Source organism: Canis aureus, chromosome 29 (genome assembly GCF_053574225.1).
Source record: "Canis aureus isolate CA01 chromosome 29, VMU_Caureus_v.1.0, whole genome shotgun sequence".
Taxonomy (NCBI): Eukaryota; Metazoa; Chordata; class Mammalia; order Carnivora; family Canidae; genus Canis; species Canis aureus.
This window is the reverse complement of record NC_135639.1, coordinates 40433630-40460266: the sequence shown is the minus strand read 5'-3', so window position 1 is coordinate 40460266 and position 26637 is coordinate 40433630. Positions and strand designations below refer to the sequence as shown.

The following is a 26637-nucleotide window of genomic DNA, read 5'->3' as shown; positions in this document are numbered from 1 at the left end:
CTTTGTGTATGGTGCAAGAGAGTGGTCTAGTTTCACTCTTCTGCATGTGGCTGTCCAATTTTCCCAGCACCATTTATTGAAGAGACTGTCTTTCTTCCAATGGATAGTCTTTCCTCCTTTATCGAATATTAGTTGACCATAAAATTGAGGGTCCACTTCTGGGTTCTCTATTCTGTTCCATTGATCTCTGTGTCTGTTTTTGTGCCAGTACCACCCTGTCTTGATGACCACAGCTTTGTAGTACAACCTGAAATCTGGCATTGTGATGCCCCCAGATATGGTTTTTTTTTTAAAATTCCCCTGGCTATTCGGAGTCTTTTCTGATTCCACACAAATCTTAAAATAATTTGTTCTAACTCTCTGAAGAAAGTCCATGGTATTCTGATAGGGATTGCATTAAATGTGTAAATTGCCCTGGGTAACATTGACATTTTCACAATATTAATTCTGCCAATCCATGAGCATGGAATATTTTTCCATCTCTTTGTGTCTTCCTCAATTTCTTTCAGAAGTGTTCTGTAATTTTTAGGGTATAGATCCTTTACCTCTTTGGTTAGGTTTATTCCTAGGTATCTTATGCTTTTGGGTGCAATTGTAAATGGGATTGATCCTTAATTTCTCTTTCTTCAGTCTCATTGTTAGTGTATAGAAATGCCACTGATTTCTGGGCATTGATTTTGTATCCTGCCACGCTGCCAAATTGCTGTATGAGTTCTAGCAATCTTGGGGTGGAGGCTTTTGGTTTTTCTATGTAGAGTATCATGAGATCCCCTGCCCTTAATGCCTTCTCTGTCTCTGTACCCCATAGCAGGCTTGGGCTTGGCAGGCTCTTCTCAGGGCCTGACTTTACACAAAGGTCAAAGGCCCCAGAACACAGGCCAGTTTGCAGCTGGAGCTCAATCTGGAAGAACTGGGGCTGGGCTGTTGTGTGACTTCTGCCCTCCAGGAGAGAATATGGGGGGGGGGGTAGTTAGTGGAAACCCCTCTGAGGAATTTTAGTGACTTCCAGGGCACTAAGGCCCGTCATTGGGCATTGAAGGCATCACCCCATTCCAGTGTCTTCTCTCCACCCCCAGCCTTTCAGAGGTCCTTGAATGGAAATTCATTGCCTCTTCAACGAAGTTAAGTCCAGGTGGATGCACAAGAATTTGGGGTAGCGAAGCTCCTTAGCTACCTCCCCTCCCTCTCCAGGGAACACAATCCATTCCATATTTCTGCAAGCCCCGCAAGGCCCTGATGAGTGTCCTTATTCAACACAGTTCAGGCCTAGAGAGGGCAAGAAAATGGAGTGTCTTCTGGCCTGGATCATCTGGCTTCTGGGAGCAGTGAGCCAATTTAAAGATAAATTTTAACAAGATACAGGGGTATGCAGCTATGCCAAAGAGAGTGAATGAGGTATGGACAGGGAAGAGTGATCTATCTATAAACTTGAGGGCTTTGCAAAGGGCAAGATGGAGGAGGAGGTGCCTCGGGGCCCACTGCGCCCCTCCTGGGTAGAAGGCCCTGTGTCTGACCCCAGGGCCAAGGATCACACTGCCTCCAGCACTGTCTGCAGGTGCTATTAGCAGATAGCCCATTTGCAATCCCCTTTTCAGTCTGGGCTGCACCGAAGGACCATAAATTGAAGAGCAGAGAGCACCACTCCCCAGGAAGGCCAAGAAGCAGGGTCATAAATATCAAGGCTGGGCCTGCTGTCATGTTTCAAAACACCATTTATAGCATTTCCCAGGGCTGAAAGGTCTGCCGGCCCAAAGGCTATCTTGGGCTAATTCACTTGACAAACATTCCCTGAACACTGGCTTTTGCTTCCCCATATCACTGGGGAGAGGCAGAGGCAGCATCTTGGGGCTCAGATGTCTGTGCAACAAAGGTGACTTGAGGTAGAATGCTCAAGAGAGAACCCTGTGCCCTAGGGTAGGCCCGGGCAATCTTGTGGCTATAGTCATCTGCTTGGGATGCCAGACAAAGTGCCACAGGCTGGGTGGGTTCAAATGATTCTTCACAGTTCTAGAGCCTGGAGACTCAAGATCAAGGTATCAGCAGGGTTGGTTTCCTCCGAAGCATCTCTCTCCCTGGCTCATAGATGACCGTCTCTCCCGGCGTCCTCACATGGACTTCTCTCCATGTCTGTCTGTCTCCTAATCTCCTTTGCTTGTAAAGTACCCAGTCATGTTAGATTAAGGTCCATCCTAATGGGGGCGCCCAGGTGGCTCAGGTGGTTAAGCATCTGTCTTCGGTTCAGGTCATGATCTCAGGATTCTGGGATCTAAGGGTCCAGGGATTGAGCCCCGCAACGGGCTCCCTGTTCAACGGGGAGCCTGCCTCTCTCTCTCCCTCTGCCACTGCCCTGGTTGTGCTCTCTCACTCCCTGTCAAATAAATAAAATCTTTAATCTTTATTTAAAAAAAAAATTGTCCATCTTAATGACCTCTTTCTATCTTACCTTGATTACCTCTTAAGTACCTTAAAGATATTATCTCCAAAAAATATCACATTCTGAGGTACTAGGAATCAGGACTTACACCTACAAATTTTGCTGCAACACAATTCAGCCCAACACACTGGCTGAAGCAGGTGGCTCTAGAGCAAAGCCTGCAAGGGCAGACACCACCACTTAGCCTCCTCCAGACGGAGAGTAGGATGTTGCAGGGAGAGGAGACGGCACTGGCCAAGGTGCAGGGCATGCCAGGCCAGCGCTGGAAAGGGCAGGCGGGCAACGCCAGAAGGCAAAGCAGAGGCTGGGAGGAGGAGAGGCTGCGCCCAGGGCTGCAGGGGCTGCAGGGAGTGCGGCTGGTGGGGGCGCGGGGCCAGCGGCAGTGAGAGGGGCAAAGACGGACCGGCCACCTGGAGATGGGTCCCCAGCGTCCAGCTCACAGAAGATGCGCCACGCGTGTTGCCTAAGCACCTGACGGCACAGGTGGATGCGTGAGCCAGGGGAGCCGCCGGTTCTGGCGCGAGCAACAGCTCTGCGTGGTGGCACCGGGGCAGCAGCCCCGACGCGGCGGGGGCGGGGGGCAGAGCGGCCTGAAGAAGGTGAGAAGAGGCCAAGGAGGCGGGCGAGGCCCACGATGTGCTGGGGTCAGTGCGGGCAGACGGGGAGGCAGCCCCGGGGGAGAGGAGCCGCTACGAGGCGGGGGGCGGGGGGTGCGGAGGGCACGCGGCAGGGGGGAGGCGGCGGAGGAGCGGGGGGGGGGGTGGGTGCGGAGGGCACGGGGCAGCGGGGAGGCGGCGGCGGAGCAGGGTGGGGTGCGGAGGGCACGGGGCAGCGGGGAGGCGGCGGAGCAGGGGGGGATGCGGAGGGCACGGGGCAGCGGGGAGGCGGCGGAGGAGCGGGGGGGGGGTGGGTGCGGAGGGCACGGGGCAGCGGGGAGGCGGCGGCGGAGCAGGGTGGGGTGCGGAGGGCACGGGGCAGCGGGGAGGCGGCGGCGGAGCAGGGGGGGGATGCGGAGGGCACGGGGCAGCGGGGAGGCGGCGGCGGAGCAGGGGGGGGATGCGGAGGGCACGGGGCAGCGGGGAGGCGGCGGCGGAGCAGGGGGGGGATGCGGAGGGCACGGGGCAGCGGGGAGGCGGCGGCGGAGCAGGGGGGGGATGCGGAGGGCACGGGGCAGCGGGGAGGCGGCGGCGGCGGCGGAGCGGGGGCCGCGCCTACGGCCGCGTCAGGGTCCTGGGGGGCCGCTAGCAGCCCCTTTCCCGGCGGGGCCTCGGGGGGCGCGTCCGGGGCCAGCTCCGGGGCACGCGGCAGGGCGAGCTGCTGGCACCCAGGTCCGGAGGGGCCGGGCCGACCCGCGGAGCCCGGAGGCGAGCAGAGCCTGTGGCTGCGGCTGCAGAGCTTGCCCTCGCCCCGGGCCCGCCCCCCGCCCCCCGCCCCACGCAGGTCTGCGGAGGGGGCCTCGGGCCGACTGGGCGCCCAAGAGAGCAGCGCTCGAGGCCCGGGCATCGGAGCCCCTTCTCCGGCATCCCCACGGCCTGCCAACCTCAGCCTCAGTTTCTCCATCTGTAAAATTGGAGCCCGGGGTCTACCAGGCTTGTCGTGGCTTGTCACGAGGCTAGTCCTGTTTATGCTGTGGAGGGCTGAAGCGGACAGCGGACCGCCTGGCCTCTCTTTCTATAAATCACCGATCCAGTCACTCACCGGTATCTTTTCTTGCTGAGCCAAGCCCAGTGCCAGACTCCTGGGGACAGAGAACCCTTCTGCTCGTTCCCAGAAAAGCTCCTTGCCTGGACTGGGGAGAGGCTCAGAGAAAATATGACAGGAAGCACCCTCCCATGCCCCGAGTTTTCTCAGGCTACAGCAGGGATGTTCACATAGAAAGTCCTTGCTTCAGGAACATTCTGGAATGCAAGTCTACCTCTCAGTTTCCTGGGCCCTCCTAAAGCAGAAGCCAGTCTGCATGTCTAACAGTCTCCCAGGCCATGCTGATGTGGGTTCCAGAGTGCCCACGCGCACACATTCCACTGTAGCAGTGGCAGGACCAGGTAGGGATGGAGGCACTTGCCCTCTGCCGCTCACCCTGAAGTCTCAAGACAGGCCAGGTGAGGGGCTTCTCTGGCCTCTGGGGTCAGGGACCTCCATGTTCCATTCACTTTCCCTGGCTCAGCCAGAGACAGTAGCTGTGCCCAGCCCTTGCCCAGCTGAACTCCTTCCCATGACAAATACGTAATAACTGTGAGACAAGGGGTGCCCGGCTGGCACAGTTGGTTGAGTATCTGATTCTTGGTGTTGGCTCAGGTCACGATGTCAGTGTAGCGAGACGGAGCCCTGCGTCTGGCTCCGAGTTCAGCGGGGAGTCTGCTGCAGATTCTCTCTCCCTCTGCCTCTGCCCCGGCTCACACATGCACACAGGGGCTCTCGCTGGCTCTCTCAAAATAAATAAATAAATCTTTAAAAAAAAATAAAATAAAATAAATAAATAAATAAATAAATAAATAAATCTTTAAAAAAACAAACCTATGAAGGGCACCTGAGTGGCTCAGTCAGTTAAGCAACTGCCTTCAGCCCAGGTCACGATCTCACGGTCCTGCGAGATTGGGGTGTGCATTTGAGTCAACCCTCTGGGAGACAGCTTTACCCACGTGGGTCCCAGCGAGGGTTGAGCCATGCCACCTCTTTATCTAGACAGGCTTGGGCTCACTTGGAATATACTTACACTGAAAACTATTCATTGTTCATCACAAATTCAGATTTAACTGGATGTCTTGTATTTATTTGTATTTTTTAAGTCCCAGTGCCCTGTTCCCTGGACCTCCTAGAGGCAGGGAAGGATGGTGACCTGCCCGAGGACCCAACATGCCCATAGGTATTTAGTAGGTGATGGTGACCTGCTTCTGTGGATTGCTGGGAACCGGTGGAGGGACCACAAAGAACCCTTTGTTTGCAGGGTGCTGAGGGTCCCTCGGCCCTCACTCTTGGTGGGCATATACTGATTTTCTGTATTTGTTCCTTTGTGCTCTGGGCTCCACTTGGGATAGCCACTGCCTCCCCAAGGCTCAGCCAGCAGCCAGGACCCAAGTCTGGGCTGGGAGAGAACTCAGAGATTGGATTTGACCACATTAGCATGCAGCCGAGCAGGGCACATTTGGGGAGGATTCGACTCTTCATATGAAAATCCTGATGAAATTTGTTTAGCATAAAATTAAATCTCTCTAAGCCAAAATCAGTTTTGCTTTGGTAAGTTCTGGGTACATAACATATGTGCAGATCCTGTGTGTGTGTGTGTGTGTGTGTGTGTGTGTGTGTGTATTTGCTCACACAAGTGGGTTGTTTCCATTTCATTCGTATGGGCTTTTGCCAGTAGCACCTTCACGGTCTTCATAGTAAATAGGATGCTCCAACTTATCTCCTTCTCCCAAATCCCTGAAATATCAGAACACTGTTGCCCTGGGCTGAGCTCTTGTTCTGCCCCAAAGTGGTTGATAGAGACACCCCTTGCCCAAGACCTGCTATTGCCATTTGCCAGAAATGATCATCTTCTATCCACCACTATGCCATGACTCTGGGTCCCCCGGGCCCAGTGCTGTGCCCTGCACACTGGTCTTCACTCAGGCAGTAGGCACTGATGCAATCTCATGGACAGCAGAGTTACTTTATCCATCGAGGCAATTGCTCATTCGTTCGTTCATTCGTTCATTCGTTCATTCATTCATTCATTCACTCACTAGCATTGCCCAAGGATCCACTGAATATCTGCTCCAAGCCAGGCTGGGGCCTGATGGAGAGAAGCTGAGTCTGGACATAGATGCCTGAAATTTAACCCCTAAGAGTCTGTAGTCATCAGGGGTCACACAGTCCCTCTAATTGTGCTATTTTACAGGTGTGGAAACCAGGACCCAGAAAAGGGAAGGGACTTAACTAAGGTCAAGTAGCTGCTCAGTGGCAGAACCCAGTCAGGGGTCCAGATGAGAGCACACCCTCTGCAGGACCACACGGCCTCCTCGTGTTCCTTGGTGGGGGTGGATGCAGGCAGATGGAAGTTTAAATAGCCTGCTGCCAGGCCCTAAAGCCTCAGCACAGTACCTTACTCTCCAGGGCCTGGGTTTCTGAGAACAGCTGCCCTGACCAACCTCACAACAAAACACAGAGGATGAAGAGGGGGCACCTATGCTTTTAGAAGAATTAAGAAAAAAAAAAAAAAGTTGAACCCTTTGTATCAGAAGAGACCAGCTTGGATACCTCCTGCAACAAGGAATTCACTACCTCAAAAAGCAGCTCTCTGGGACCTGGAAATTCATCCTCCCTACTTGGACCCCAAGTCACAGGAGGTCCCTGCGCTGAGCAGCCCACGTCCCGGAGCCCCTGGAGCAGAGGCTGTGGGATCACACTTTCTGACTCTGCATGGCCTTCGGGCTCTGTGCCCCTCAGTCCCGGTTCTCCTTCCTTCCTGGTGTTCTGTAAACTTAGAGTGACAATTACCCCACAGGTTGCTGGAAGATTCAATGAGATAATGTATGTAAAACTCCCACCACAGAGCAGGGGCTCAAGAATGGCTTATTATTGTCATTGTAATTATTAACATGATTTCTCACACAAGGTCTGATGAGAGAACAATATTTCCTTTCCTTCTCTCTCCTTTCTGGGGCATTATCCAATTCAAACACTTCTAGATTTTTTTCTCATTCCCTTAAAGTTTTCATGATTTCTCTATACCACCTGTATCAACTACAATTATCTCTTTTTTTAAGATTTTATTTATTTATTCATGAGACACAGAGGGAGAGAGGCAGAGACACAGGTAGAGGGAGAAGCAGGCTCCCAGTGGGGAAGCCCGATGTGAGACTTGATCCCAGGACCCTGGGATCATGACCTGAGCAAGGGAAGATGCTCAACGACTGAGCCACCTGGGTACCCCTTGATTTTTTTTCTCAAACGTTTGAAAATGGAAAAACCAAAAAAAAAAAAAAGAAAAGAAAAGAATAAAAGAAAAGAAAATGGAAAAACCACTCTTAGCTTGCAGGCTGTTTCAAAGCAAGGCTGCAGTTTGCCAACCCCACTCTGGGGTAAGTGCCCAGGACTAATTCCATGAGGAACACGGAGAGGCTTTAGGCATAAAACTTCCTCAGGAAGAGTGGAGGCAGCAAAGCCAGGCCCAGGTGGGGAGAGGCATCTCCTCTCCATTTCTGGGTGAAACAGCAGGACTGGGGTCCCAGGAGCTGAGGAGCACAAGCTACGCAGACGGCCTGGAGCAGTGGTGAGAGGTGAGAGAATGTGAGGAAGATGGAGAGCCCTCCAGGGGCTAGAGGTAACACCCACGGGGAACCCCTGAGTCCGCTCCCGAGGGTGCGTGATTCCCCCTGGGCGGCTTCCTGCAATAGCTGAGGAGTCGTCCCATCTGGATGGCCTAGCATTGTGGAGCAGAGGAGGCCCGTGAAGGAGGGCCATTCCCATTCTTCCCTTGAACCCGTGCTGCTGAAGCCTCCTCACCCGCTCTAGGGACTTCAGCTCTTCAGACGCCCCCAGTGACCAGGACTCGGCCAGTTGTGCCCCTGGCCTCCTATTGCTCAGAATAGAGGACAGTGATTACCCCCAGCAGCCTCGAGGAGGGGGCAGCCAACCTCGCAGTCTCTATACTGGTGGTCTCTGGAGCCTTGGAGCCATGGCAGTGTCACAGCCTGGTGGTTTGAGGAACCAGGTGGAGCCGGCAGGTGTCTTCTGCTTGGGCCGTTCGGAGCTAATCATGGTTTGGAGTCTGGACGCCTTGGGGAGGTACGGCTAGCCCACTCTACAGTTTACAGCAGAGCCCGCTGCTTCCTATTGCTTTGGTTTTGCAAGCTGCGTCAGCTTCACGTCATCTGATTGGCCCCCAAATCCATTTTAATTTACAACCACTGGGCCAGCACTTCAGGGTAGACTCAGAGCCTGGGAAACCTGCAGACGCCCCTTTAGTACCACATGCCGGAGCAAAAGAACACACCTCCAGGAACCCCCCTCAACCCAAACCCCTCAGAGTCAATAAACAGCTTGCAAGAATTTCTCAGCAGTTCACGGGGGTAATGCCCTCCTTCAGGGACCTTCTAATCCGTTCCACATTTATTCAGAATTATACTTTTCCTGTACCGTCTCTTCTCTGTGCCACAGGCCACCTGGGTAGCATGTGGCGTGGGGAGGGGTGGGCACTTTTGTGCTGTTGGCCTCTCTATGGACTGTTCTATCACCGATAGAGGAGATGGTGCCTGCCTCTTCTCTGAGCGCTAGTGCCAAGCCCAGGGTCCCTGCCCAGGACAGGGACGTGCTGCTGCAAAAGGGACCCAGTGTGTGCACCTCGTGGCTCACTCAAGAGTGTCCCGGGTCTGGGTGAGGCAGCACCCTCTGGGTGGTGGTGGGGAAGCATGTGAATCTGGGCCACCTCTTCCCTTGATGCTCCCACCTCCATGGCAGGAGATGGTTTGCAGGGAGAGGAGAGCCTGGACTGAAGCACCGACCAACCCCCAGCTAGACTCTTCCCTGGCCCCCCTTCCTCCTGTGCCTCCACCCCAGCCCACCACTCTGGAGTGAAACTTCCTCTTCCCTGGCCAACCCCCTGAGCCTCTGTAAGGTTCTGAAGATCAGAGATGGTGTCCTGTGTATTTACCTCTTCCTGTACCACCTAGAGGGGCTGGTTCCATGTGGGTACTCCAGAAGGTGTGATGAGTGAATGAATGATGAACTGAAAGGAGCCCTCGAAAATTCTACAAATATATTTTCCCAGTGTCTTGCCAGGTCATAATAAGTGGTTACTGGGAAGAGCAACACTGTGGCTGGGAGGCTGGGGCTGGGCTCCTACAGGAGCACCACCTGTCTGGTTGTGCCACGGCCACCTTGGCCTGGGGACCAGCAGACACTTGGCTTGGGACTGAAACAGTGAGAACCCGAGATGGAACACAGAGGTGCAAAGGGGAGTGAGAGAGAGAAAAAGAACGGTCGGTCGTAATGGCAGCAGGTCGCCTCTGGGGACAGGACCTGGGCCATGGAAGGATACCTGGTAATCAGCTAAGCACAAGTGGACCTTCCTGAGATTGGCAATCCCACTGCAGCTGCCAACAGGTGGGAGCACCAGACCCTGGCTACAACGTGGCTTTGAAGTAGTACGGACTGTGGCTAATGTCCCAGTGCTGCACCCGCTCAGCGGAGGAACTTGAGGAACCTAACCTAACCTCTCTGAGCCTTGTTTCCAAAATCTGTGAAATGTTCATCATCATGCCCAATCCTGCTGGAGGGTTAAAATGCATAATGTGCAGGGCATGCATTCCCTTAGCCAGGTTCCTGGCACAGCTGCTAAGGGGTGAAGCAGGCCTTTCAGAGTCCACTTGTCAACTGGCTGAGCTGTGGGCTGCTGGTCCCCTCCATGGACATTCCAGCCTGTTCCTGGCCTCCCATCCACTCCTTCATGGAACACTGAACACTCTTCACCACATGACCGCTGTGTGGCCAGTGTTGGCCAAGGCCCTGGAGATGGAGCAGTGGCTGAGAAACAAAACCCCAGCCTGCAAGGAGCTTACATTCTGCTCCAGGAGATGATCAATAGATGCATAAGGGAAATAACCAGTAAGTAAGGTGCCACTCTAAGTAGAAAGAAACAAGTGAGAAAGGGGCAAGGACGAGGGAAGGAGAAACATGACAAGGCGACCAGGGATCGCAGCCCAGGCAGGTGACATCTAAAAGCAGAAGCAAGCAAGGGAGTGAGCCAGGAGGGTGTCAGGGGAGTACGTTCTAGCGCAGAGATAAGCAGGTACAAGTCCCTGAAGCAGGAGCATGCTGCTCCGAGAACCAACAGAGAGGGGACTTTAATTTGGGGCAGAGAGGTGGAGAGAAGCAGGGATAGGGGCAGAGTAGAAATGAGGGGACAGTCATAGGGAGCCCATCACACAGGATGCCCAGGGGTCTCTGCACTGCACAGCTGGAAGAGAGAGCACAGCTTCTAAAATAATAGCAACAGGAGGTTCCAGTCTGGCCAAGTCTGCCCAGGTGACCCTGGGATCCCACCACCCATATCCTGGGAAAGTGTTCCCCAGCTTCCCCCGAAGAGGCAGTGCTCACCCCTACTGCCACCAGCTGTCACCAGCCGCTCCTTCCCACGTCCGTGACCCACATGTCACGTCCATGGGAGCTGCCTCTGCACTCTGGGCACAATGCTGTGGGCCCTAACCAAACGGAGAGGCCCACATCGACCTCCCCTCCCCACGTGGCTGAAGCCCGGCCCCTGCTCCCCTGCCCAGGACAGGGACCTGCTCACGGCTGCTCCCAGAGCCGCGTATTCCGGGCGGGGCAGCCATCCAGGCACCAGACTCCAGGCAGAGCCCGGGCTGTGCATCAGGATCGTTGTGAAAACTAACACAGATGGTGAGCCTTGCCATTTCCTGTACAACACGTAATTAGGTTAGATAAGAAACTAGCTGTGTCTAAGTGCTATAAATGTCTATATTAAGCTATTTTGAAAGTGCTGAGCACTTTGACATTTCAGAGTTCAGAGTAATTGAGGTATTGAAATAAAATTGCTTCTGTTATTTAAAAGGTCATTATCGTCTTCAGCTAGATATATGAGGACTATTTTCCACTCTAGTGAGCCGTTCTCCCTGGCACAATTAGTGTCGCTTGAGCAGAGGCCTGCTGGGGCCCCCAGCCACAGCCCCCGCCACAGCCCACGGCAGCCGCTAGGACACACGGAGTGGAGGAGAGCCTGTCTGTCACCACGGGCCTCACCCTCTGCACCGGTGCTGGCACAGCCACTCCCCACGCACTTTTGTCCCCTCCTCCTGGGGTCTCCGAGGACACCGTCACTGTCGGGATACTGAACACAGGAGCCGAGGCCATCTGTGGTGACGGAGCGGGGGTTGCCTGCACCAGCCCTGGCCATTGTGTGCTGAGCACACCGCACGCTCCGGGAGTGTGCCGGCCCTTTACTGTCCTGGCTTCTCTGAGCCCTGTCATCATCCCAAGAGGAAACAAGTCCATTCCAAAGATAAGAAAACTGACCTTCAGGGAGGTTGAGAAGCTGGAAATGGCAAGAAAGTGGCCAGAAATGCCATACGACCCAAGGATGGGAAGAGTACCATTCAGTGCCCCACTGTTGCTCAGACGGCTTGGGCCTCTCTCTACCACATGGGGACACTCCCCCAGCCTGTGCTCCTCGTGCCATGAGAGCTCCTTGCAAAGAACAGAGACAACAGTGGCCTCAGCTGGACCACTTGGCCTGACCAACCTAGGCCAGCTGTTCCTGGGAGGGAAGCTCTGCTGACCCAGGGTACCGGCTTGCAGGAGAGCTGGGCACCAGCACACGGGAGGCCTGACGGGGATGGGGCACCCTCGCAAAGCCTCATCAGTCATGTGGAGCTCCTGAGAGCATCCAAATCAGCTGCAGACCTCAAACTACCCTCTGCAAGCATGACTCCTGGAATGTTCCACTGTAGAAACCAAACACTGCAGCTTTTCTCCAATTCTCACCGGAGCTGCTCACCATCACCACCCCTGATTGTTCAATTCAATAAATAGAATGCTCTTAACTACAAATTAGATACCTAATTTAGTACTAAATTATATCCTTGGTTATCACTGAATTAATATATCACAATCTCTAAATGTCCCTCAAAGGGGATCTTGACTTCCAAAGGCATTCATCTCAACCATGTGGGATCCACTCCTCTAGGGAAGGGATAAGTGGCAACAAGTCAGTCCATATCTGTTGCACACTCCATCTGTGTGAGGCCCTGCGCTGGGCAGTGGTGACAAGCTTCAGAAAAAGCACACACCCCCTGAAAGCAGGGGCTCGAACAGATATTCGTACACTCATGTTCACACAGCACTATTCACAGAAGCCAAAGAGTAGAAACAACTCAAGTGCCCATTGATGGATGAATGGATAAGCAAAGCACAATAGATAGATGCTATGGAGTATCATTCAGCCTTACAGAGGCAGGGGAGTGTGGCACGTGCCACTCGACAGATGAACCTTGAAGACATTATGATGAGTAGAATAAACCAGTCACAAAAAAACAAATATTGAATGATTCCACTTACGTGAGGTACCAGGAATGTCGAATAGAGTCGAATAGAATGGTGGTGGCCGGTGACTCAGGAGAGGGGGCTACTGGGCAACTCTCGTTTACTGGGAACACAGTTTCAGCTGGCGAAGATGAAAGGGCTCTGGAGAGGGTGGCAGAGATGATCGACAGCCATGTGAGTGCACCGATGCCACTGAGCTGCACACAGCAAGCCTCAGAGATGGTCCATGTCCTGTTATGTATATTTTACTACAGTAAAACAAATATGAAGAGTAAAGAAACATGCGTCCTGGTGGAGCCACCGAAACACTGAAACATACGCCCATGGCCCGTGGCAGCATGCTCAAGCGATGGGAGGCAGGGTAATCCATTTTACTTACTTGGGCTCGTCTGTGGTTAAAAGTGCTACTTCTCTCTGCTGCAGGATATCAGTTTGTGAGCCATAAAGTCACACGGAGTTCCTCAGAGGAGAAGTGAGCCTGGCTGAGCAGCATGAGCAGTGGGGGAGATGGGGCTGGGGTGTCACCAGGGTGTAACAGGGAACAGGAGAGGAGGGGCTGGCTGGGGCACAGGGAGGCAGTGGCTCATACCCCTGCTTTTGCCAAAGAGAGAGGAAGAGCTACAGGGTCTGGAAATTAGACCAGCCCTGACCCTTCCTCAGAGAGAGTACTAGAAAATATGTGTTGAATTTGGAGGAGAAAAACAATATACCTGGAACACCCTTTGTAAAGTGTAAGTAACTTACAGACCTAAGCTACTCTCAGTACCCCGTTCCAGAGTTGGCATTTCATCTAGGGAAATAAAATATTGCCTACACCTCTATACATTAGTCTGACACCATCTAGACATTGAAGCCAGGTGTCCTCCAATGGAGCCGAGGACTAATCCCCCAGGCCTAAGCCCTCAGCTCTGGTCTTCTGACTGCCATGGCTCTAGATGTTTCTGGGGCCATGGAGCCAGCCCCAAGCCAACCTCCTGGCCATGATGGTTCTGGGCTTCCTTGGGAAAATGCACCACCTCCTTCTTGTCCCACAGAAGACAGTAGACACCCCAGAGTTCCCATCAAGCCTCCTACCCTGCCAGGACCAGACCGCAGCCAGAGAGCTACCAGCCACTGCCACCTCGTCACCATCCCCCAACCCGACAAACATGTTATTTCAGGCTGATCTTTGATGGAAACTGGCAGAGGGGGCTGCCAACAGGATAAATATAGCTGTGCCTTTTTGCTGAGTTGTGGAAGCTCTGGGTAATGTGGTTTGGGGCACAGGATTTGGATGCCTTAGGGAGAAATAAAACCTATGGGAAAATAATTTCCTCCATGTGGGTCATCTATTTTAGTTTTCAAAACACCTCAGTGTCTCCTTTTCCACCCTGTGTCTCCCTTCTACATGTTAAGAAATGGTTGGGTACTAGGCTCTATGACTGGCTGCTGAGACAGTGTGGTAACAAAGAAGAGAGGGGCTTGCCTTTAGTGGAACTCACTGTCCCCTGAGGGGAAGAAAGCCATCATCTCATGTCCTGTTCCCCAATGGTGAGCAATCTGAGGAGGAAGATGTGCCAAGGAAGCAGAGCCAGGAGCTGGAGACCAGTTGTCTGCGCCTCATGGAAAGTCCTGGGAGCAAGGAAAGGAGGTGACTCTGCACCCAGGCTTAGTGCACCATGTGTTCATGGGGTAGATGAACACCCAGTAGATGTTTTCATCGTCAGTCTAGGTGAGAACAAGCTGATGGGAGAGCCAGCCTGCGGGCTAGAACTTTGCACCAGCACTCCTGTCCTGGGCCTCGGGACGGCTCCTCCTTGGGGTGCACATGCTCCCGAGCCAGAGAGAATGGCTGGACCCACATGCCTGGGTCCCAGCCAGCTTTCTGCACATGACGAAATAACTGCTTTCCTTGCAAATGGAGGGAAGGCACAAGGAAAGCAGGAAACGAAGATGGTAAAAAAGAACAAGAGTAGGATTTGGTGAAGGCTGGAGTAGGAAGAGCAGGTGTGGCAATGTAGAGGAACAGCAAGGCTTTTACATTCATTTTTATCCGGTCTTTACCTATGTAAGAGAGTGGAAACTTCTCAATAGTAAAGGATCTACATTTGGTGACAATACTATAACCTCCTGTAGGATCTCCTAGGGCCACCTTGGCAAAGCAGATACTGACATTTTCAGTTTTGTAACGATCCTGGATCCTTTGTAGGCACGTGCCTTGAAACCTCCGGAAATGTTAGTTGATTGCTTGCTTGGTTGGTTTGTTTGGCTGGCTGGCTGGCTGTTTGCTTGTTCGTTCATTCGTTCATTGACTTTCAACATATTCCCAGAAAGTCAAACCCTAATTAGAGTCTCTTGACTAATATATGTAGCTTACTGGCTATGTGAAGTCACATGAGAAGCTTTGTCAAACAAATAATAATAAGCCCTCTTAGATTATATTTGGTGTGTGAATTCTGTCGGTGTTCCAAAAACGAAATGAAATTCCTGAAGTTGCAAGATGTCCTGATACAGTGCCATCACTCGACATTCGAATTGTTAAAATGCGGTATGTTACAAAAAATAATCAAATTTTCTTCTCGACTGCATTCCAATGAACTCTCATTGGGTCTTTAACCGCATCCACTGTTGACTTCCCTGTCATTTACAGGTGTTGTTCTGATGCTCTTGCAAAAATATGGTCCAGCTTCCAGAAGATTCAAGAAGGGGACTTTTTCAAATACTGGTTTCTTGTCACCCTGAGATCATCAATCTACAGTATGAGTTGCCAGAACCAATGAAAAAGCTTCATTTAAACAGAACAAAAAGGAACAACTGAATGAGTTGAAGGACAATGCTGACTGTTTTGAACAACTCTTGTTCAAAACATTGTTGATTCCTTCATGTTTGCTTTTTCAGACTGAAGGAAACTCCATCTCTAGAGATATCTAGAACCTACAGAAATTTTATGAAAATGTTGTTTTGTAAACAAATTAAAATATTTAGCTTGTCTCCCCCCCTCGCCCCCCCCCAAAAAAAGAGCAGTAAAAGGACCCACCTGTGACAGGCAGAGAGGTTGCTGGGAAGGAGGGTGGGATGGGAGCAAAGGAGGGCCACCAGTTCTAAGCTGGGGCCACCGGGAGGCGCTGCCAGTCTTGAGCAGAGGGGCTGCTGTCCAGAGTGGGCCAAAGATGGAGAGGGCTGGGAGAAGCAGCCCAGGAGTGGCAGGGGGAGAATGGCAGCTGCAGAGTCCCCACCAGGTCCTGGGCTGCTAAGTCAGGAAGCCCCACACCCTGGATGGGACTCCCTTCCTACCACTCACGGTTAAGCTGCCCATGAACAGAGGGAGTCTGTGAATTAACAAAGGTCTCCTCTCTATTCACGAGTCTGCAACAAACATGTGGCCAGTTGTGTGCATAAATTCCACATCTATCAAAATAAGAGAACAAACTAAAGCTAAAAGTGTCCAGGCCACCAAGCTCCCTTCACTGGGGATGGGAGTGGACAGCATTCCAGAACTTTAGAGACCATAAGTAAAGAACTTTTGCCTGCAGTGTCATTTTTGCTGTCTCTGCCATCCAGCAGGTGTACCAAATTATCTTTTTACTGCAGCTTTTCTCCTAACCCAGCTGGCCTCAGTTTCTGCATGATCGCAGGTGACCCCCTGTGCCCAGCATACCTCCCAGCTTGTACATTGCTTGCAATTCCAGGTGAAAGGCCTGTGGCCCAGGCACTTCCCAGACAGCCCTGACTCCTTGACACTGCAATCCCCAGGTGAGGCAGACAAGGAGCCCCATGCCCCCTGCTCTCTGGACACGCGCCTTCACACCAGGATCTCTGCATGCAGGGGGATCTTTACAGCCCGGGGACCCCCCTGCCCTCTACCTCCTGAAAGATTCTTGCCTCTCCACAGAGTTCTGCTCACATGGACTCTCTTTCCAAAAATCCTGTCTTCTGGTGGCTGGGAGTCCCATGTTGCCACCTGGAGCCAGAGATAAGATCTGTCCCTCCATGGTGACATGTGACTTGAGTAGCACTCTCCTGGCCCAGAAGCATGCCCAGTCTTTCTTTGGTTGCCCCTCTATTGACATCACAGAAGGCCCAGGGGAGCTCACCTGTGGTTGTCTCCACGGTCAATCCTAGCTAAGCTTATCCTGCCAGTGTAGACAAAACCCTCACACACCTCCCAAAAGCTAGCGGTCTCCCCATTCCACTGCTTTAGATGCAGGCTGCTTCAGAGTTTGCCACCACTGTGCTCCCAAAACCAGCAGCTGTACCTGTGACACCCAGGAAGCATGATGACCCCTACCTGAGCTTCTTGGTCCTGAGGTTCTTGCCCTGGATGCTGTAGAAGAGGGAGCTGTGTGGCTACCCCTGGGGCTTTGGTCAGTGTTCAAATGTGTGGCCTCAGCTCCCTATGCTCTGAGGAGAGGAACTGGAACTGCCAGGACAGGCTTTCCCCTGGCCAGACCTGCCTCCTCTTGCAGCCCCGACACTCCACTTAGTCTGAGCAACTGGTGAAGGTGTTGGGAGGGTGGGCAGCAGTAGTGAAACCAGCAAGGTGTGTGTGTGTGGGGGGGCAGGTAGGGAAGGGCCTGGGCCACTCTAGGAGGCTGAGCTTCATCTTGAGTGCCACTGGGACTGGGATTTTAGGCAGGGGCTGACTTGGACACTTTAGAAGCATCCCTCTGGCAGCATTTTGGAGAATGGGAAGAAGGTTAGGTGTGAAGGCGGAGGCCCATTAGGGAGGTACCCAGAGCTGATGGAAGGTAGGAGCCATGTGGATGGAGAGGAGAGGAAAGTGCTGGCAATGTGAGGGTGGCACATAGGAGATAATAGGGTTACAGCTCTATCATCTTGAGCAAGCTAGCTGAGCTCTCCAACCCTCTGCATCTTCGTCTGCAGATTGGGATGGAACTGCATGGGTTTAATGAGACAGTGCAAAAAATGTACTCAGTACAGTGTGTGGCCCTTGGTATTTTTCTATAAAAGTTTTGCTGCTGCTGCTCATGACCTGCATCTCCAGTGATGGCACCAGGTCTCCTTAGTCACGAGATGAATGGTGGTGTTCTAAAACAGCACAGCTAGGTATTGAGAGGCATGGGATGTTCATGGTGCTGTCAGTGGTGGGCACTGGGTCCTGAGAGACAAGGGCAGTGCTCGGGGGGAAAGGGCTAGTAGGTAACCGTGGAACTCAGGGGAAGGGTCCAGTTGGAGCTCTGGATGTGGAGTCTGCAGGCCGCCACCAGATAGTGGTCAGAGACATCAGTGTGGATGCAAAGACAAAAGGCTAAGGACAGAATCTTGTAAGGAGCCGTCACCAGAGAGCTGAGTGGAAGAGAGACCAGCATGTAGGTCATGCAAGCCCCAAGAAGGACAACTAGGTGAGAGCCCTCATAGACAGCAGGGAATCGGTTTCAAAAAGCACAAGGACACCTGTGCCAAATGGTGCCAAGACTAAGCAGATATTCTCTGCAACTGAACACGTGCTCAGCAGCAATCCTGAAAGCTTGAGAAAGGCTGAGCTCAGCAGAGGAGCTGGCAGCGAGTGGTGGCTTCTGGATGGGGAGGGAGAAGCAAGAGAAGATGGGCTGGGAGCTAGTCTGCCCAGGTTGAGAAATGCTTGCTGCTTCAGAGACTGAGGGAGAAGCTGACCACATGAAGGAGACCCCTGAGAACCAGGAATCAGAATCCAGATGAAGTGGAAGAATGAGCAGGAATAAGACATTTTAAAGAATGCCGATCGGGGCCACCTGAGTGGTTCAGTCTGTCTTTGGCTCAGGTCATGATCCCGGCCGGTGTCCTGGGATAGAGCCCTGGATCTGGCTCCCTGCTCAGTGGTGAGCTTCCTTCTCCCTCTTTCTTTGCCCATCCCCTCGCTCATGCTCTCTCTTGTTATCTCTCTCAAATAAATAAACAGATCAATAAATGCTGATTGACCATGAGATAGGTTGGATGAAATCAACCTATCACTGAGAGACTCTGAGAACTTTGGGGGTCGCAGTGGGGACAGTAGGCTGCCTGGGGCCAGAGCTGGGTGGTGGAGTTGAGGGATTAGTGTTGGGATGTTGAGTGGGGAGAGCAGTCACCAGGCTTGGAGACAAGAAAGCTTGGTTCCATCCTGGCTCTGCTGCCAACCAGTGGGTCCCTTCCCACTCTTTACCTTCCCTAGGTGTAAAATGACAGACTTCATCATGATGCTCTTAGGGGACCCTGCTGATAGGACCCTGACAAAGAGTCTCTAAAGATCCCATCTTAGGTGGAGCGTAGACTCCTTTAAAAAACTGAAGAGGGTATTAGGCCCTCACACATGCAACACAAACTCCTGTATAAAAATACTTGGGTGAAAAAAAAAATTCTTGGGTGTTCATGGATTCTCTAAGATCCTCCCACAGACTCAGAAGTCTGAGGTCCTAATTGGACTCATACATAGAGATAAACCATACCCACCAGGCAGCTAGAAAACTTTAATAAAAGGAAAATGGAATGCTGGTCCTGCCTGCCGCAGCCATGGCCCCCACATACCAGCTGCTAATGAGTTTTTCTCCTGTTTGCTGATGGAGGACACTTGTAATAAAGTTTAATATGGAAGAACAAGGTGCATTTAACCAAAGCTGTAAACATCTCTAATTCTATTTAAAACTATAGGGCCCTGTACATTAACGTTTAACAGTCAGACATTAATTGCTGTGAAGCTAATCGAGCTGTGTTTATTAGAAAGTAGACACCAAGTCATCTTTTATCAATGACAACAGAAGGAGCAGAACACTACAGTGGCCCCCCCTCACACCCCACTGTATGCATTAATTAAGAATCTTCCCCCGAGGCGGGGCAAGATGGCAGAGGACTAGGGTCCCCAAATCACCTGTCCCCACCAACTTACCTAGATGACTTTCAAATCATCCTGAAAACCTATGAATTCGACTTGAGATTTAAAGAGAGAACAGGGGATCCCTGGATGGCGCAGCGGTTTGGCGCCTGCCTTTGGCCCAGGGCGCGATCCTGGAGACCCGGGATCGAGTCCCACGTCGGGCTCCCGGTGCATGGAGCCTGCTTCTCCCTCTGCCTGTGTCTCTGCCTCTCTCTCCCTCTCTCTCTGTGTGACTATCAAAAATAAATTAAAAAAAATAAAATAAAATAAAGAGAGAACAGATGGAATGCTACAGAGAGAAGAGTTTGCCCTTCTAACAAAGTAGGAAGATGGAAATAAATACATACATACATACATAAATATAAGTAAGTTAAGTGTCCAAGGGGGAGGGGCCCCGCGAGGAGCCGGGCTGAGGCCGGAGCGAGTGTCCCCAGGACAGGAGAGCCCAGCCCTGGAGAAGCAGGAGCTGCACCGACCTTCCCGGATGGAAAGGCCTCGCAGGGAGCTCGGGGAGAGGCGCCGCACACCGCGGGCCGAGCTCCCTGAAGGGCTGGGGCACCTGCCTGGCGGGCCCGGGAGCAGCTCCCGCGGCGGCTCTGGTGGTGGCTCCCGAGGGGGGGGGAGCTGCGCGGCCCGGAAGTGCCATTCCAGCGGCGCAGGCCCGGAGCCCAGGGCGCCGGGGACACAGCCAAAGATCCGGCGCTCCCCCCGGGGACAGGCGGAGGCCGGGAAGACCCAGGACAGCAAGGACGCTCCTGCCGCGGGCGGCCACGGGCTGTGCAGATCAGCGCCCCCCGCCCCGGGGCATCCAGGCGCCTACGGACTGGGAGCTGCGGTGGTTACTGCAGGAGCTGACTCTAGGGCTGGAGAGCTGGCTGCCGCCACTGTGGTTGTTCCCCTGGTGTCACCCTGTGCCTGGGACTGAGCAGGGGCCTCACAGGATAAACAGCTCCCACTGAACCGTGCGCCTGGCAGGGGGCGGGGCAGCTCCCCCAGGTGCACACACCTGAGAATCGGCACAGCAGGCCCCTCCCGCAGAGGACCAGCTGGAAGGACAGGGGAAGAGCCAGTTCTTGACCGAGCAAGCTGGAAAGCTCCAGGGGAAGTCAAGGGACTTACAGTATATAGAACCAGAGGATACTCCCCCACCCTTGTTTTTTGTTTTCTGTTTATTCCTCCCTCCTCCCCCCCACTTTTTTTTTTCTTTTTCTCCTTTTTCCAATACAACTGGTTTTCAGTCACTCTGCACTGAGCAAAATGATTAAAACGAAAAACTCACCACAAAAGAAAGAATCAGAAACAGTACTCTCTCCCACAGAGTTACAAAATTTGGATTACATTTGAATGTCAGAAAGCCAATTCAGAAGCACAATTATAAAGCTACTGGTGGCCTAGAAAAAAGCATAAAGAATTCAAGAGACTTCATGACTGCAGAATTTAGATCTAATTAGACTGAAATTAAAAATGAATTAAATGAGATGCAATCCAAACTGGAGGTCCTAACAATGAGGGTTAACAAGGTAGAAGAATGAGTGAGTGACATAGAATACAAGTTGATGGCAAGAAGAGAAACTGAGGAAAAAAGAGAAAAACAAAAGATCATGAGAACAGCTTAAGGGAAATAAATGACAGCCTCAGACGAAAAATCTACATTTAATTGGGGTTCCAGAGGGCACCAAAAGGGATAGAGGACCAGAAAGTGTATTTGAACAAATCATAGCTGAGAACTTTCCTAACTTGGGAAGGGAAACAGGCATTCAGATCCAGGAGATAGACAGATCCCCCCCTAAGATAAAAAACAAACCACTCAACACCTCGACATATAATAGTCAAGCTTGCAAATTCCAAAGATAAAGAGAAGATCCTTAAAGCGGCAAGAGACAAGAAATCCCTAACCTTTATGGGAGAAGCATTAGGATAACAGCAAACCTCTCCACAGAGACCTGGCAGGCCAGAAAGGGCTGGCAGGATATATTCAGGGTCCTAAATGAGAAGAACATGCAGCCAAGATCCAGCAAGGCTCTCATTCAGAAAAGGAGAGATAAAGAGCTTTCAAGATAGGCAGAAACTGAAAGAATATGTGACCTCCAAACCAGCTCTGCAAGAAATATTAAGGCGGACCCTGTAAACGAAAGAGGAAGTCCAAGGAAACATTCCACAAAAACAGGGACTGAATAGGTATTCAGGGACTGAATGATGACACTAAATTCATATCTTTCAATAGTAACTCTGAATGTGAATGGGCTTAATGACCCCATCAAAAGGCGCAGGGTTTCAGACTGGATAAAAAAGCAGGACCCATCTATTTGCTGTCTACAAGAGACTCATTTTAGACAGAAGGACACCTACAACCTGAAAATAAAAGGTTGGAGAACCATTTGCCATTCAAATGGTCCACAAAAGAAAGCAGGGGTAGCCATCCTTATATCAGATAAACTAAAATTTACCCCGAAGACTGTAGTGAGAGATGAAGAGGGACACTATCTCATACTTAAAGGATCTATCCAACAAGAGGACTTAACAATCCTCAATATATATGCCCCGAATGTGGGAGCTGCCAAATATTTAAACCAATTAGTAGCCAAAGTGAAGAAATACTTAGATAATAATACACTTATACTTGGTGACTTCAATCTAGCTCTTTCTACCCTCGATAGGTCTTCTAAGCACAACATCTCCAAAGAAACCAGAGCTTTAAATGATACACTGGACCAGATGGATTTCACAGACATTTATAGAACTTTACATCCAAATGCAACTGAATACACATTCTTCTCAAGTGCACATGGAACTTTCTCCAGAATACACCACATACTGGGTCACAAATTGGGTCTGAACCGATACCAAAAGATTGGGATCGTCTCCTGCATATTTTCAGACCATAATGCTTTGAAACTAGAACTAAATCACAAGAAGAATTTTGGAAGGATTTCAAACACGTGGAGGTTAAGGACCATCCTGCTAAAAGATGAAAGGGTCAACCAGGAAATTAGGGAAGAATTAAAAAGATTCATGGAAACTAATGAGAATGAAGATACAACCGTTCAAAATCTTTGGGATGCAGCAAAAGCAGTCCTAAGGGGGAAATACATCTCAATACAAGCATCCATTCAAAAACTGGAAAGAACTCAAATACAAAAGCTAACCTTACACCTAAAGGAGCTAGAGAAAAAAAAGCAGATGGACCCAACGCCCATCAGAAAAAGAGAGTTAATTAAAATTCAAGCAGAACTCAACGAAATCGAGACCAGAAGAACAGTGGAACAGATCAACAGAACCAGGAGTCGGTTCTTTGAAAAAATTAATAAGATAGATAAACCATTAGCCAACCTTATTAAAAAGAAGAGAGAGAAGACTCAAATTGATAAAATCATGAATGAGAAAGGAGAGATCATTACCAACACCAAGGAAATACAAATGATTTTAAAAACATATTATGAACAGCTATACGCCAATAAATTAGGCAATCTAGAAGAAATCGACGCATTCCTGGAAAGCCACAAACTACCAAAACTGGAACAGGAAGAAATAGAAAACCTGAACAGGCCAGTAACCAAGGAGGAAATTGAAGCAGTCATCAAAAACCTCCCAAGACACAAGAGTCCAGGGCCAGATGGCTTCCCAGGGGAATTCTATCAAACATTTAAAGAAGAAACCATACCTATTCTCCTAAAGCTGTTTGGAAAGATAGAAAGAGATGGAGTACTTCCAAATTCGTGTTATGAGGCCAGGATCACCTTAATTCCAAAACCAGACAAAGACCCAACCAAAAAGGAGAATTACAGACCAATATCCCTGATGAACATGGATGCAAAAATTCTCAACAAGATACTGGCCAATAGGATCCAACAGTACATTAAGAAAATTATTCACCATGACCAAGTAGGATTTATCCCTGGGACACAAGGCTGGTTCAACACCCGTAAAACAATCAATGTGATTCATCATATCAGCAAGAGAAAAACCAAGAACCATATGATCCTCTCAATAGATGCAGAGAAAGCATTTGACAAAATACAGCATCCATTCCTGATCAAAACTCTTCAGAGTGTAGGGATAGAGGGAACATTCCTCAACATCTTAAAAGCCATCTACGAAAAGTCCACAGCAAATATCATTCTCAATGGGGAAGCACTGGGAGCCTTTCCCCTAAGATCAGGAAGAAGACAGGGATGTCCACTCTCACCACTGCTATTCAACATAGTACTGGAAGTCCTAGCCTCAGCAATCAGACAACAAAAAGACACTAAAGGCATTCAAATTGGCAAAGAAGAAGTCAAACTCTCCCTCTTCGCCGATGACATAATACTCTACATAGAAAACCCAAAAGTCTCCACCCCAAGATTGCTAGAATTCATACAGCAATTTGGCAGCGTGGCAGGATACAAAATCAATGCCCAGAAATCAATGGCATTTCTATACACTAAAAATGAGACTGAAGAAAGAGAAATTAAGGATCAATCCCATTTACAATTGCACCCAAAAGCATAAGATACCTAGGAATAAACCTAACCAAAGAGGTAAAGGATCTATACCCTAAAAACTATAGAGCTCTTCTGAAAGAAATTGAGGAAGACACAAAGAGATGGAAAAATATTCCATGCTCATGGATTGGAAGAATTAATATTGTGAAAATGCCAATTCTACCCAGGACAATTTATACATTTAATGCAATCCCTATCAAAATGCCATGGACTTTCTTCAGAGAGTTGGAACAAATCATCTTAAGATTTGTGTGGAATCAGAAAAGACCCCGAATAGCCAGGGGAATATTAAAAAAGAAAACCATAGCTGGGGGCCTCACAATGCCAGATTTCAGGTTGTCCTACAAAGCTGTGGTCATCAAGACAGTGTGGTACTGGCACAGAAACAGACACATAGATCAATGGAACAAAATACAGAATCCAGAAGTGGACCCTCAACTTTATGGTCAACTAATATTCGACATAGCAGGAAAGACTATCCACTGGAAGAAAGACAGTCTCTTCAATAAATGGTGCTGGGAAAATTGGACATCCACATGCAGAAGAATGAAACTAGACCATTCTCTTACATCTTACACAAGATAAACTCAAAATTCATGAAAGATCTAAATGTGAGACAAGATTCCATCAAAATCCTAGAGAACACAGGCAACACCCTTTTTGAACTTGGCCACAGCAACTTCTTGCAAGATACATCTAGGAAGGCAAGGGAAACAAAAGCAAAAATGAATTATTGGGACTTCATCAAGATAAAAAGCTTCTGCACAGCTAAAGAAAGAGTCAAAAAACTAAAAGACAACCTACAGAATGGGAGAAGATATTTGCAAATGACCAAAGAAATAAAGGTCTAGTATCCAAGATCTGTAAAGAACTTATTAAACTCAACAGCAAAGAAACAAACAATCCAATCATGAAATGGGCAAAAGACATGAACAGAAATTTCACCAAAGAAGACATAGACATGGCCAATAAGCACATGAGAAAATGCTCTGCATCACTGGCCATCAGGGAAATACAAATCAAAACGACAATGAGATACCACCTCACACCAGCGAGAATGGGGAAAATTAACAAGGCAGGAAACCACAAATGTTGGAGAAGATGTGGAGAAAGGGGAACCCTCCTGCACTGTTGGTGGGAATGTGAACTGGTGCAACCACTCTGGAAAACTGTGTGGAGGTTCCTGACAGTTAAAAATAGATCTTCCCTACGACCCAGCAACTGCACTACTGGGGATTTACCCCAATGATACAGGTGCAGTGAAACGCGAGACACCTGCACCCCGATGTTTCTAGCAGCAATGTCCACAATAGCCAAACTGTGGAAGGAGCCTCGGTGTCCATCGAAAGATGAATGGATAAAGAAGATGTGGTCTATGTATACAATGGAATATTACTCAGCCATTAGAAATGACAAATACCCACCATTTGCTTCCACGTGGATGGAACTGGAGGGTATTACGCTGAGTGAAGTAAGTCAATCGGAGGAGGACAAACATTATATGGTCTCATTCATTTGGGGAATATAAAAATTAGTGAAAGGGAAAGGAGAGAAAATGAATGAAAATATCAGTTCAGGGTGACAAAACATGAGGGACACCTAACTCTGGGAAATGAACAAGGGGTAGTGGAAGGGGAAGTGGGTGGGGGGTTGGGTGGGGTGATTGGCAATGAGGGGGGCACTTGGCAGGATGAGCACTTGGTGTTATGCTATATGTTGGCCCATTGAACTCTAATAAAAAAATTAAAAAAGAAAGAATCTTCCCCCTATCGCCACCCTATGGAAAGACACTTCTCTGGGGGGGAAATACCAAAGTCTGTTAGCCTTGTGCACTTGGGGAATTGTTTTCCCCAGCAAAAAAAAAAAGAAAATCATTTTGAAAAATGCAAAATGTATAATTAATTCAGAATGGGCAAAGGCTCAACCTCTGTTTGACTTCTGTAGGGTGCACACTGCTAACCACTTCCTTCTTTGAGAAACTCACAGACCTGGCTTTCTCCAGCCCCCTCCCACTCCTCTAATCACTTGTTCACCTGCTCCTGGAGCTGCCAGCAGTGTGCTCCCCATCACTGTGGCTGGGGCACCTTCCCTCCTCACTGGGTTGCCTCTCCCTGGGGATTTTGCTATCAGGCTTCAACTATGACCTATACTCTGAGGACAGCCCCCAACCCTCCAGGGCTTCCAGATCCACATTTCCCAACAGTTTACATCAATGCCACTCCAAGTGTGGTCCAGATTCAGAAGCATGGGCACTCCTTGGGAGCTCGTCAGAAACACAGACTCCCGGGCCCCACCTCGACTTCCTGAACCACTATCCATAGCTTAACAAGATCCCGTAGGTGATCTGTTTAAGTTTAGGGAGCACTAGTCTATCTTACCCATTTGGACACTCCACTGTAGCTCACATTCAATCTGTCCATGCTGAAGGCAGGCCCTTCCTCTAGACCATGAATGTCTACTTTGTGTTCTTCCCAGTGCATAGCTTTTGTGTTATGTGGAGAGTGGGATGTGATGGAGAGTCAACCTCCCCACCATGTGGCCACCTCACCTTGTAATGGACTAAGAATGACACAGGGCTGGGTCCCACCCTCTCCCCAAGAAATACATAGATACTGAGAGACATCATGTTCTATAAAGAAGCCACCCTAAACTTCACAGCCACACAAAAAGTCTTCCTCCTGTATCCCTATGACATGGCTCATTTGAATTTCCACTCTGGGCCCTTCCCCACCCTGTCCCCAGTGCTGCTTAGTACTACTTTAGGCCTGCTGGTGTCCCTACTCCAGGCCAGTAGACCCTCCATCAGAAGAATAGCAGTCCTGAAGCCTGACAATCCCTCTCCTTCAAGAAGA

At 50.2% G+C, this 26637-nt stretch overlaps 2 long non-coding RNA genes across 2 annotated transcripts; one reads left to right on the top strand and one right to left on the bottom strand.

The window, feature by feature from the left end:
- Positions 1-308: 308 nt before the first annotated feature.
- Positions 309-22842, bottom strand: LOC144301487 (uncharacterized). The gene is made up of 3 exons (XR_013368301.1): positions 12852-22842; positions 12488-12720; positions 309-2368 (listed from the first exon to the last, which is right to left on the bottom strand). It is a non-coding gene; the product is annotated as an uncharacterized LOC144301487 (long non-coding RNA).
- Positions 2875-6687, top strand: LOC144301488 (uncharacterized). The gene is made up of 2 exons (XR_013368302.1): positions 2875-3078; positions 6312-6687. It is a non-coding gene; the product is annotated as an uncharacterized LOC144301488 (long non-coding RNA).
- Positions 22843-26637: the final 3795 nt, after the last annotated feature.